General features: G+C 40.5%; 1 long non-coding RNA gene across 1 annotated transcript in view; it reads right to left on the bottom strand.

Annotated features, from left to right (window-relative positions):
• LOC138924249 (uncharacterized) overlaps nt 1-10,802 on the bottom strand; it is a 37,630-nt gene extending 26,828 nt beyond the window's left edge. The window contains exon 1 of the long non-coding RNA XR_011439078.1: nt 10,693-10,802. This is a non-coding gene — a long non-coding RNA (uncharacterized lncRNA). The remainder of the gene's footprint in view (nt 1-10,692) is intronic.
• Between the last annotated feature and the right edge of the window lie 2,025 nt (nt 10,803-12,827).

Genomic DNA, 12,827 nt, shown 5'->3' with positions numbered 1-12,827 from the left:
TTGGTAATTAACAGGACAAAGTACTGATACACGCTGCAACATTGGTGAATTTTGCAAACGTTATGCTAACTGAAAAAAACCAGACATGGAGGTCATGTATTGTAGGATCCCATTTATGAAAATGTCCAGGATAGGCAAATCCAGAAAGACAGAAAACAGATTGATAGTTTCTAGGGGCTGAGGGAAATGAGGCTGGGGAATGCTTGCTAAGAGTACAGGGTTTCTTTTGGGAGTGATAAAAATATTCTATAGTTGGATAATGCCAATAGTTGCACAACTTTGTGAACATCCTAAAAAACATCAAATTGTATACTTTAAAAGGGTGAACTTTATGGTATGTGAATTATATCTCAATTTTAAAATGTTAGTTCTACCTGCACAATATATCCTAAACCTGACCACTTCACCACATCCACCACTACTGACTACCTCCAAGCTAACATCCTCTCTTACTTGGATTATTGCAGTGGCCTCCTAACTGGGCTCCCTTGTCCCCAGGCTGTCTTCTCTTGTTCTTTGTAGTCTCTAATGTTAACCAGGCCAGGTCACCCCTTCCCTCTGTTCAAACTCTCCAAAGGCTTTTCATCTCACTCATCCCAGAAACCAAGGTCTCTCCAATAACCTATAAGTTCCCATACAATCTGGGTCCCTGCCACTTCTCTGATCTTATCTCATCACTGTCTTTGCTCCAGCCCCACTAGCTTCCTTGACGTCTCATTCTCACCTCAGAACTATTCCACTCACCATTTCCTCTGCCTGGTATCCTCTTTGCCTAGATATCTGCATGCATGGCTCACTGTGTTTTCGGTCTTTGATAAATATCACCTTCTCAGTAAAACCTTCCCTTAGCCACTCTATTTAAAATTAAACCACTGCCTTCTCCTCTCCCACTTTCCTCCTCCATATGCGTATTACCATCTGAGGTTTCACTTATTTATTTGTTGGGTGTTAGTCTCCTTTTGTTAGAAAGTAAGCTCTTTAGGGCAGGCATTGTTCACTGCTGTATCCCCAGTATCTAGAACAGTGCCTGGAGCATAGCATGTGTCTAATAAATTTTTTGATTGAATGAATTAGATGATGTGGGCAACTATTCACTTCATCAATGCAAAGAATTATTATGATATTCATAAGCCAGTCAGTCGAGATTTGTTATGCTTTTAGACTCTAGTTCTTCTTGCTCTATTTTCATCTCTCTGGTTTGGTTATTTACTCACATTTCCTTTGGAGAAGATTTCTACTTTTCTGGTGCTATCGCACATGCATTCTCTCCACCAGACACAGCTGAGCACTACTTCCATGCCTTATATGTGGTGCTGCAGTGACTGTGCACAAGAGTTACCAGCTTTTACAAGGCTTGGAAGGTAAATGAAATCGAGACCATGCACAAGCTGGATAATAAAGTTCAAATGGCTTTGAATTATTTGATAACAAATGTAGGGGCACTTCTCTGAGAAAATGTCACCATGACTCTGTTTTTCCAGGCCCTTAACTCAAAAATGTGTAAAGGCCCTTGTCCCTGTAAACTTCCATGGAGAAGGGAGAATGACTAAGTGAGAATTTACTCACTCTTGTCAGTTCCTAGGTATTATTCCAGCAAACATCAAAATTGGAAGAAGAAATTTTGCTTTTGACTATTTCTCCCCGTCCCACCCCAAGTAAAGTGAAGGCTGCTGTTTGGATTTCTTTTCTATCTAAAAAAAAGCAGAGATAAAGTCCAAAAGACCAAGAGTTCTCTCCTGCCATGCCTATACACTTTCAGTTTTAGCTCTCTTCCTAAGATGGTAATTTTTTTTGTTAAAGCAATTGTTCATTTTTCTCAGTTGCTTGCGAATTTACTTTTAGTCTAAAAACAAGACATAAATGATCCAAGTGACAACGTTGCTGCAGGGTACGGTTGCGGCTCAGTTTCCATTAATAATAGAAGAAACAGTCGTACCTTAAGTGTGTTCACTGGAAAGCTTTTCTCGCAAAGAGCACAAATGACACCTGATAAGACATCTCATGTAGCTATGTTTTAACATGTACAACTGAACTGGATGTGCCTAAAAGTAGGATGAGATGTTTCCCTTAGGTCCTAAAGACCTTTCCTTTTTCTAGGAAAGCTTGCCTGCTCTTCCAGCACACAGTGGTGCAGAAGGTCCTCTCTGGGATTGGGGTTATTGGAACAGGTGCCCTACAGGGTGCCAACAAAGATTTAAGATGCAGTGTAGGTTTCCATAGCAGAAGACTTGGGTTCAAGACCCAACTCTAAATGAGCAAGTTGTATTGAAGAATTCACTTTACTTCTCTACTGCTCATTCTGAAAGATGAATTGAAGGCAACCTTCCTGATTCCCAAGGTGCTTATGAGGAGTCAGTGAAAAAATATACGTAAAAAAGGACTTGATAAAGATGCAATAGAAAATTAGTTATTAGTAGTATAACTTAGTTGGTCTGGTTTACTAAGCTCTTTATCATAGGTGTGTTACAAGGCTTCTGCAAATGTCATGTGAATCATAATAATGAGTCATGTGCTGGGTTAGATGTTTCACATTTTATCACTTTTGTCAAACTCTTTTATGAACCCCATGAAGTCAATATTGTTTGCCCAATTTAACAGATGTAAGACCATGCAATTATAAAATGGCAGCTGGTAATCAAACCCAGGGTGCAGATATGTCCAACTGAAACAATGACTCTCCATCCCATCATGCTACCCCTTTGGAAACATGGAGCCACCAGGACATTTCCATCTCTAAAGCATAGGAACCGTTGATCCAAAGTGAGTCTAGTTAACGACCCCAATTCACCCTCTCTCAACTGGTTCCTAAAACATCATAGAGGATTCAGGAAAAAAAGATGACATTCTGGAAAACGAAAATGACAGATCATCTAATACTGGAAATGGGGAGGAATTGCTACAAAAAGTAACACCAAGAGATCTGGATGGATAAAACCCTGACCAGACTTTAGTGTACAGCATAATCTGACTTCACTTCATGGACCAAAGTTGACCTCAACAATGATAAAGAAATGCTCTGTAGCCCTTTCGCCATACATCTCCTGACTCAAGTTGAAAACCAGACAGCCATTTTTCTCCCCACTTGGTGTGAGTCTAAGTGGGAAGGTCTCTTTCCTCTAACACCATTTCTTCCCTAGTCCTGCAGCTACCCACACATACAGGTCATTGTCATTCAGGCGGGGACAGCAATCCTAGAAAATAGTTAAGTTAGAAATAAGGTAGAGTTTGTTGGTGGCAGAGACTAGAAGAGCTATATACACCATAAATAATAGTTTTTAAAGTACCATATAGACTTAAATACCAGAAAATAAAGCATTCAAGTGGATATAGGTTGCCAACTCAGGAGAGCAGAGGTGCACTTGATGAAACTCATCTAGAAATTGAGACATAAATTAGGAACTGTACTCATCAACTGACCCTTCATTGTATTTGAAGAGAGGATTAAACCCCCACAAGGGTAAACAAAGATGTAAACAAAATAATGCCTTCACCATAAACAACAAATGTGGACAAAGGTGCTGCTTTATTCAAAGATCACTAAGGAGAAATAAACCAAAATGAGACTGTAAAAAAAATACTCCAGACCAAAGAAGGCACCCAGAAGACCCAGAATAAGATCATTTCTCTGCAACTAACCTTTTGAAGCAGACAAAAGAAAATGTGCGCCTTAATGGGGGTCTAGAAGAGATTGCCTCTCTGAAGCAGAAGCAGAAAATAACAAAGACTGGCCAGGCTGAGATGATAGGGCAACAGGATTGGAGAAAAGCAACAACATGAGATAAAAATAGATGTAAATGACATAAGAAATGATTCCAACAGAACTAAAAACAAAAATGCAGGATTGAAATCCTCATTGAAGGAGGTAAAAAAGCAGAATTGATGTTGCAAAAAAGTGAATGAATGCCGGAGCTCCGCCAGGCAGCAGACAAAACTCTCTGTCTGCCGGTAGCAGAGGGGCCACGCTGAGCATTCAGAGCTCCCGGCAGAGGCCCGGAGAGAAGCCCAGAGGGCGGGGCGACCCCCAGCTGCCGTTGCCCACCCGGTGAGGCTAGGGATTGCCGGAGATCTCGGAGAGGACTGGGGCTGGAGAGAGTTCCAGAGACCCAGCTTAGTAGCCTAGGGGGAAACCCTACAGGCTCACAGAAGCCTTAGGGAAAGCCTCTGCACAGCACCAGTAGAAGGCACCCAGCCGCCAGCCACAAGGCTGGAAGACCCCAGGGCAAAAGCAGCATAGCTAGGTGTACTAACCACAGACTGTAGAAGATGCCAATAGCTCTCCTGCGACCCATAGAGGACAAGTGAGATTTGGTGGGTGCCGACAGCAACCGAGCGACAAATAAAAGTGATCCCACCCCTGGCCGCTGGAAAAGCCCATAACACCGTTGCAGACCCCAAGGAGAGAGCGCATCTAGGTGGGCAACAACAGTAGGCACCTGCAGCCTGAAGCCCCCCGTGACGGCCCCCACGGCAGAGGAGGGAATCCAAAGGGCCACTGTGGCTACGAAGAGGGGCCCAGGCCCAGTTAGCAACTACGGACAGGGTTCCTGGTTGGTGAAGTATAAACAGCTGCTCCCCCCACTGCAGCAGCTGAAACAAGTGAAAGGAGCAACTAAACTCTATCTCCATGCGGAGGCACAAATCAACATCATCAAGCAATATGAAAAAATACATTAAATCTCCAGAACAGAAAGAAAGTAACAAATACACAGAAAACAATCCCAAAGAAAATGAGATATATAACCTAAATGATGATGACTTCAAAACAGCCATCATTAAAATACTCACTGAGTTAAGAGAGAATTCTGACCGACAACTCAACGAGTTCAGGAGCTATGTCACAAAAGAGTTTGATACGATAAAGAAGAACCAAACAGAAATACTGGAAATGAAGAACACAATAGAGGAGATTAAGAAAAATCTAGATGCTCTGAACAGTAGGGCCGATAATATGGAGGAAAGAATTAGCAATTTGGAAGATGGCAATATAGAATTGTTGCAGGCAGAGGAGGAGAGAGAAGCAAGACTTAAAAGAAATGAAGAAACTCTCCGAGAATTATCAGACACAATTAGGAGATGCAACGTAAGGATTATAGGTATACCAGAGGGAGAAGAGAAGGAGAAAGGGGCAGAAAACCTATTCAAAGAAATAATGGCTGAGAACTTCCCAAATCTGGTGAGGGAGATGGATCTTCAGGTGACAGAAGCCAATAGATCTCCAAACTTTATCAATGCAAGAAGACCAACTCCACGGCATATAGTAGTGAAGCTAGCAAAAGTCAACGACAAGGAGAAAATATTAAGGACAGCCAGGCAAAAGAAACTAACCTACAAAGGAACCCCCATCAGGCTATCAGCAGATTTCTCAGCAGAAACTTTACAGGCTAGAAGAGAGTGGAATGATATATTCAAAAATCTGAAGGACAAAAACCTACAGCCGAGAATTCTCTACCCAGCGAAAATATCCTTCAAATACGATGGAGAAATAAAAACTTTCCCAGATAGACAAAAATTAAGGGAGTTCATTGCCACAAAACCTCCTCTTCAGGAAATCCTCAGGAAAACCCTCATTCCTGAAAAATCCAAAAAAGGAAAGGGGCTACAAAACCAAGAGCAGAGGAGATAAGTAGAAGGACAACAACAGAGAGTAGCAGCTCTACATCAGAACAGATTAAACCATGGGACGAGAAACAAAGGAAACTGAAGAAAAGCGGAAAACAAGACACAAAATGGTAGTGGTAGGCCCCCACGTCTCAATAATCACTCTAAATGTAAACGGATTGAACTCCCCAATCAAAAGACACAGAGTGGCAGGATGGATCAAAGAACAAGATCCAACAATATGCTGCCTCCAGGAAACACACCTCAGCCCCAAAGACAAACACAGACTCAGAGTGAAGGGATGGAGAACAATACTCCAAGCTAATAATGAACAAAAGAAAGCAGGTGTCGCTATACTAATATCAGACAAGGTAGATTTCAAAGCAAAACAGATAAAGAAAGACAAAGAGGGACAGTATATAATGATAAAAGGGACTCTCCACCAAGAAGACATAACACTTATAAATATATACGCACCCAACACAGGAGCACCAAAATTTGTAAAGCAACTCTTAATAGAACTAAAAGAAGACATCAACAACAATACAATAATAGTAGGGGACCTCAACACACCATTAACACCAATGGACAGAACATCCAGACAGAAAATCAACAAGGAAATAATAGAATTAAATGAAAAATTAGACCAGATGGACTTAATAGATATATATAGAATCCAAAAACAGCAGGTTACACATTCTTCTCAAGTGCACATGGAACATTCTCAAGGATTGACCATATTTTGGGAACCAAAGCAAACATCAATAAATACAAGAGAGTTGAAATAATATCAAGCATCTTTTCTGATCATAACGCTATTAAACTAGAAATCAACTACAAGAAAAAAGCAGAGAAAGGTGCAAAAATGTGGAGACTAAACAACACGCTTCTCAACAAACAATGGATCATTGAAGAAATTAAAGAAGAAATCAAATATTATCTGGAGACAAATGAAAATGAGAACACGACATACCAAATCATTTGGGATGCAGCAAAAGCAGTCCTAAGAGGGAAATTCATCGCAATACAGGCTCACCTCACTAAACAAGAAAAAGCTCACGTAAGCAACCTCAAACGACACCTAACAGAACTAGAAAAAGAAGAACAAACAAGGCCCAGAGTCAGTAGAAGGAGGGAAATAATAAAAATAAGAGCAGAAATAAACGATATTGAAACAAAAAAGACAATAGAAAGGATCAATGAAACAAAGAGTTGGTTCTTCGAAAGAATTAACAAAATTGACAAACCCCTAGCCAGACTCACCAAGAAAAGAAGAGAGAAATCGCAAATTAATAAAATCAGGAATGACAGAGGAGAAATCACAACAGATACCAATGAAATACAAGAGATCATAAGAGAATACTATGAAAAACTATATGCCAACAAATTGAACAACCTGGAAGAAATGGACAAATTCCTAGACTCCTACAATCTCCCCAAACTGAATCAGGAAGAAATGGAGAATCTGAATAGACCAATCACAAGTAAGGAAATAGAAACGGTAATCAAAAACCTCCCCAAAAACAAGAGTCCAGGACCAGACGGCTTCTCTGGAGAATTCTACCAAACATTCAAAGAAGACTTAATACCTATTCTCCTCAAACTGTTCCAGAAAATTGAGAAAGATGGAGAACTCCCTAACACATTCTATGAAGCCAACATCACTCTGATCCCCAAACCTGACAAGGACAACACAAAGAAGGAGAACTACAGGCCGATATCACTGATGAACATAGATGCAAAAATCCTCAACAAAATTTTGGCAAACCGATTACAGCAATACATCAAAAAGATTATACACCATGATCAAGTGGGATTTATACCAGGGACACAGGGATGGTTCAACATCCGCAAGTCAATCAACGTGATACACTACATTAACAAAATGAAAACCAAAAACCACATGATCATCTCAATAGATGCAGAGAAAGCATTCGACAAGATCCAACACCCATTTATGATAAAAACCCTCAGTAAAATGGGTATAGATGGAAAGTACCTCAACATAATAAAGGCCATATATGATAGACCCACAGCCAACATCATACTCAATGGACAAAAGCTGAAAGCCATCCCTCTGAGGACAGGAACAAGACAAGGGTGCCCACTTTCACCACTCCTATTCAACATAGTTCTGGAGGTGCTGGCCAGAGCAATTCGGCAGGAAAAAGAAATAAAAGGAATCCAAATAGGTAACGAAGAAGTAAAACTCTCGTTGTTTGCAGACGACATGATCTTATACATAGAAAACCCCAAAGAATCCACAGAAAAACTATTAGAAATAATCAACAACTACAGCAAAGTAGCAGGGTATAAAATTAACGTGCATAAATCAGTAGCATTTCTATACACTAACAATAAACTAACAGAAAAAGAACTCAAGCACTCTATCCCATTCACAATCGCAACGAAAAGAATAAAATACCTTGGGATAAACTTAACCAAGGAAGTGAAGGATCTATACAATGAAAACTACAAGACTCTCTTGAAAGAAATAGGCGATGACATAAAGAGATGGAAAGACATCCCTTGCACATGGATTGGAAGAATAAACATAGTTAAAATGTCCATACTACCTAAAGCAATATACAGATTCAATGCTATCCCAATCAGAATCCCAAGAACATTCTTCACAGAAATTGAACAAACAATCCTAAAATTCATATGGGGCAACAAAAGACCGCGAATTGCTAAAGCAATCCTGAGCAAGAAAAACAAAGCCGGCGGAATCACAATCCCCGATTTCAAAACATACTACAAAGCTACAGTGATCAAAACAGCATGGTACTGGTACAAAAACAGGTCCACAGATCAATGGAACAGAATTGAAAGCCCAGAGATAAAACCACACATCTATGGACAGCTAATCTTCGACAAAGGAGCAGAGGGCCTACAATGGAGAAAAGAAAGTCTCTTCAACAAATGGTGCTGGGAAAACTGGACAGCCACATGCAAAAGATTGAAAATTGACCATTCTTTTTCACCACACACCAAAATAAACTCAAAATGGATCAAAGACCTAAAGATTAGGCCTGAGACAATAAGTCTTTTGGAAGAGAATATAGGCAGTACACTCTTTGACATCAGTTTCAAAAGAATCTTTTCGGACACTGTAACTCCTCAGTTGAGGGAAACAATAGAAAGAATAAACAAATGGGACTTCATCAGACTAAAGAGCTTCTTCAAGGCAAGGGAAAACAGGATTGAAACAAAAAAACAGCTCACTAATTGGGAAAAAATATTTACAAGCCACTTATCCGACAAAGGGTTAATCTCCATAATATACAAAGAACTCACACTACTTAACAACAAAAAAACAAACAACCCGATCAAAAAATGGGCAGAGGACATGAACAGACATTTCTCAAAAGAAGATATGAATATGGCCAATAGACACATGAAAAGATGTTCATCATCGCTAATCATCAGGGAAATGCAAATCAAAACTACACTAAGATATCACCTTACCCCCGTTAGATTGGCAAAAACATCCAAAACCAAGAACGACAAATGTTGGAGAGGTTGTGGAGAAAGAGGAACCCTCATACACTGTTGGTGGGAATGCAAACTGGTACAGCCACTATGGAAAACAGTATGGAGATTTCTCAAAAAGTTAAAAATAGAAATACCCTATGACCCAGCCATCCCATTACTGGGTATCTATCCTAAGAACCTGATATCAGATATCTCAAGAGTCCGTTGCACCCCTATGTTCATTGCAGCATTATTTACAATAGCCAAGACGTGGAACCAGCCTACATGCCCAGAAACTAATGATTGGATAAAGAAGATGTGGTATATATACACAATGGAATACTACTCAGCCATAAAAAAAGACGAAATTGGCCCATTCACAACAATGTGGATGGACCTCGAGGGTATTATGTTAAGCGAAATAAGTCAGTCAGAGAAAGACGAACTCTATATGACTCCACTCATAGGTGGAAATTAGTATATTGAGAAGGAGATCTGATTGGTGGTTACCAGGGAAAAGGGGGGGTGGGGGGAGGGTACGGAGGGGGAAGTGGTGTACCCACAACATGACTAACAAAAATGTACAACTGAAATCTCACAAGGTTGTAATCTATCATAACATTAATAAAAAAAAAAAAAAAAAAATGAAAATTCTGAATTCAGTTTTCCAAATTTTGAATGAGGTTCAATTGTCTGTAGAGCTTTTAATTTACAGGAAATTTTCCTAGCCATTATCTCCTTTGAGTTTCACAATCCACCTATAGTGTAAATTGGAATTCTTAGCCCCATTTTACCGATGATCACTGTTACACATGATCAAATGAATTAATTTAAAAATTAGCTAGAACGGAAAATAAATTATAATATAAAGCAAGAAATGCAAGAAATTTTATGATAGATTTTATGGAAAATGTTCTCATGAATATATTTTGCAAGTGATAATTTCTCATTCATTTTGAAGGGGTCATCTGCACTAAAAGATAAAATTAATTTGTGTACTAATTCAATCTGTGGCTACTATCAGCAAAAATGTCCATCTTATTCTTCACTGATGATGAGAAAACATGAATTCAAGATATTGAGAAGTGGTTCTCTCACCTCTTAAGTCTTATAACTTGAGTACCGCAGATGTAAAATAAATCACCTATTTATTAGACAAAAAAAAAAAAAAAAAGTGAATGAATGATGCAGTGGAAAACTTTGACACACTCTTCAGAATACAGAAATTGTAAATTTTACAGGTAAACAGAACATAAAAGATCTCGAAGTGGCAATGGGGAACAAGCAGGACATCTGTCCCCATCCTGGTTCTGAGGGATGCAGAGTGGAAAGGAAAAAGCAGCCTCCTCTTCATAGGGCTGTAGGAAAAATTGTGTCCTCAGGAGACAGGCAGGTTTCAGTTAAATGAAAGTAAAACGGAAAAGAAAGCAAGTAAAGAGAGAGCTCAGAGAAGAAACTGAAAATAGAGGAGAGTTTGTTTTTCCCTCTCTAAGATAATCACCTTACATCATCTTGTCAAACCTCTCCCACCCTGCTCTTCCACCCCGCACACAGACAACATGGCCTCATAATTCTTTCAGAAAAATGGAAACCGTATGTAGATGCATTACCTATACCCACCTTCTCCATCCATGCTCCCAAGAAACAGAAAAGCCACACGTATTAAAGCCAATACCTCTGTGTGCACAAGACTCCTGTCCCTTCTCGGCTTCTCACGGACTTCACTCCAGTTCTCCACTCTCCCTTTCATCATCAATCTCTCCCTTTTTGTTGAGTCTTTCCAATCACCATAAAAACCTACTCTAAGGAAGCATCTCCCTTTGAAACTATATCTCACATTGGCTAATAGCCCATTTATTTTCTCCTCTGCATACTTAACCTTCGGAAACAAGTTGTCAGCACATGCTCTTCCATTTCATCACTTTGATTCACTCTTGATTCACCCTTCAGTCCGCTTTAGTCTGGTTTCTGTTCCGATCGCTCCACTGACACTGCTTTTAACCCACATTCTTCCCACTCCTGTGCCTGCAACCTCAACTTCCAAACACAAGCACGTGCACTTCTTCACTCGAGTGGTTTTTTTTGCCACTGGAGCCCAATTCACCTCTATGCAGCAAACCAGAAAAGCCAGCAAATCAATGCCCTCTCCCCACCGCAGGAGCAGCACTCAACTAATGATTGACAGGGTTTGACATATCCCCTCCCTCGGAGCGACCCGCTGAGGAGGGTCTTTAGGACTTCTAGGGTTTCCCTGTGGTATTCATCGTCACTTGCCCGCACTGGTAGCTGGCTGTCTTCCCTTCTTGTCTCACTTCCCCACTCCCTTACCTTCACCTCTTATATAAACTACTTCCACTTGAATTGCTGTTTCTGGGTTTGCTTCTGAAAGAATCCAAACCAAGACAACCACTGTTACGCTAGCTCTTAACACACATTTCTCCATCTCACCTCACTGACCAATTAGCACCATGTGACCCAGAAAATCACTGTCTTTCTTGAAAATTCTCCTCTCTTGATTTTCAGGACACCACACCCTCCTGTTCCCACCCCACCTCCCACCTCACTCGCTGATCTTTCTCCACCCTACCTTTCTCATTGGAGTGTCTTTGGCTCTGACTCCTCCATCTCTAGGCCTCACTCTCTACCCTTTTTTCCTGTCTTTTCCACCTGCTCCCGTGTTTGCAACTCCAGTCATGCCTCTCTTCTGAATTCCAGACCCACTCTGGACACTAATTAAAGGATGAATCTCAACTCTACTTTGAGTTTAATTTCTTAGAGCTTTGTGCACTATGGCACAGGCACTATGTCACCTCTTTAAATATGTTGTCTCATTTAATCCTTACAACGATGCTCCAAATTATTACACTTGTAAAGGCAAGGAAAGTGAGGCTCAAGGAGGCTAGGCATTTGAACTGGGCCTTTCAGACTCTGAAAGTCATACTCCATCAACCATCAGGCCATTGTGCTTCCAGTTTTCTTGCCTCCTTTGTGCAATGGGCACATAGGTTTTATAAAATAATAAACTGCCAGAGCTGGAAGAGAATTTAGTGATTATCTCATCCAGCTCCCTCATTTTACACTTTCCCTAAAAAGGCAAACAATTTTCCCAAGATTTATTTAGAGATATGCTTATATTTGTGATGAGTGGTTATTTTCAGGTTTTATGTTCTAGGCTGCAAATGGTGCCAAGGCTGGTTCCCCTTCTGAACTGGATCTCCAGCCTTGTGGCTCTCTTCAGACAAATGCAGATGGCACGCAACTTCCTAACTCCCCCGATGCTGGGGCCTGTCGAGAGAGCGCAAAGGAGTCACCCTGCCGCTTCCCTCAGATATTTTCTTAAGTGGAGATGATGTTCGAATCGTACAGACAAATGACTGACATTTTAACCACAGGAACCCTGCGAATGTATTTCTGTTAAATATCTACCCATCCCATTAAGATTATTTGTTGTGCTGTATCCAGAGCAACGAAACCCAAAACCGTGTCTGTGCCAAAGACACGAATAAAAACTGAAAAAAAATTGCAGTCATCCAGATGTTCTTTGGCAATGACAAACACCCAGACATTTGGAGACATCTGGATGACTGACTGACTCTTCCAGTTTTCATCTGGAAGATGAAGATTATGCAGACACAGCAGGATTACAAGCTGGATGATGATAAACAAATCTCTGACAATGTCCACAGGATTCCAAACATCTGGGTGCAAAACCGAAAAACCCAGCTAAGTATCCAAATGTTTGGCATCATTTAAGC

This window comes from Equus caballus, chromosome 5 (genome assembly GCF_041296265.1).
Source record: "Equus caballus isolate H_3958 breed thoroughbred chromosome 5, TB-T2T, whole genome shotgun sequence".
NCBI classification, from domain to species: Eukaryota; Metazoa; Chordata; class Mammalia; order Perissodactyla; family Equidae; genus Equus; species Equus caballus.
Note: the sequence above shows the minus strand (reverse complement) of the source record. Positions and strands in the feature narration are given on the sequence as shown.